A 1268-nucleotide genomic window follows, 5' to 3' on the forward strand; every position below is an offset into this window, starting at 1 on the left:
TTAATTTAAACCTTAATGTAGTGTTCTGTCTGGTGGCTGGACTTGCTATGCATGTATTCTACAAAATATTAGGGGCATGTCCAGATGAGTGCGGTTGTGCGGTACGTGGCACTGCAAACACATTTCCAGCACCCCATACTGCACAGGTCATTCCTGCCTCAAACTGCTTCTTTGGAATATTAGAAAATTCTCACAAGAACTGAACTGGACTGTTTTTCATGGCAAAATTGGAAATTTTTTTCCATGAATCTGTCAAACTGGTGTTTTTGCCTTATATGAGTTGAAGGGAATCTTACTGAAAGACACAGGTGCCATAAATCATGACACAAAACAGCTGACCTGAAAGTCAAAGCAAACTGAGCACTGCATAGAAAAAAACATCCTATTCCTCAAATAATTCTCCTTTAGAGAAATTTTGTATGACTTACCTTGGTAGGCTGGGTCTGTGGGAGTTAAGCAGGTAATTCCTACTTAAATTTATTGAGGTTTAATGTCCAATTGCTTTTGAAATCCCTGGTCTTTTATCTCTATTAGTTATGCTATGCCTTTGTAAACATGTACACCTCATGAGAAAACAATATAAAAATATTTTGAAAGAAAAATCTAAGCAGGAATAAAACCAATATCCTACAAGCTCCTCACTTTCTTCCAGTACTATGAATAGGTTCACCAGGGAATGAGACAAAAGCTCAGAGATAAGTAAAGAGCCAGGAGACCTTGATCAAAACCTGATAAGAAAAGGCAATGGGAGAAGTTTTAGCAATGTTCTTGGAGAGAAATTGGGACAATCAGTCAACTTAAATGTTTTTATATACTAATGTGAGAAGCACAAGGAAGAACTTGAGGTTCAAAAAATGGAAACTTGGCCATATTACTAGGGCAGAGCATAAGAGTATTGCATGGGCATGTAGGGAGAAAAATCAGGAAGATCAAGGCAAGACATCAGATGCAACTGGCAAAGGATGTAAAAGACAATTAAAAGGGATTCTACAAGACAGGGTAAGTTGTTTATTGAATGTAAAAGGCAATCTGCTAATGGATGATTCAGGGAAGGCCAAAGTATTTAATGCTTTTTTTAAACTTCGGTCTTCTCTAATAAAGCTACCAGGTGACACATGCAGTTGGCAGCAAAGATGGGGAAGGAGACACCCAGCATATAGTGGAACAACAGGGTAGGGATTACTTAGTTCTGAAAAATCAGCAGGGCTAGCAGGATACACTATATAGCACTCAAGGAATTGGCTGAAGTATTTTCAGAGCCATTAACT

This window comes from Crocodylus porosus, unplaced genomic scaffold (assembly GCF_001723895.1).
Source record: "Crocodylus porosus isolate Cpor-Errol unplaced genomic scaffold, CroPor_comp1, whole genome shotgun sequence".
NCBI classification, from domain to species: Eukaryota; Metazoa; Chordata; order Crocodylia; family Crocodylidae; genus Crocodylus; species Crocodylus porosus.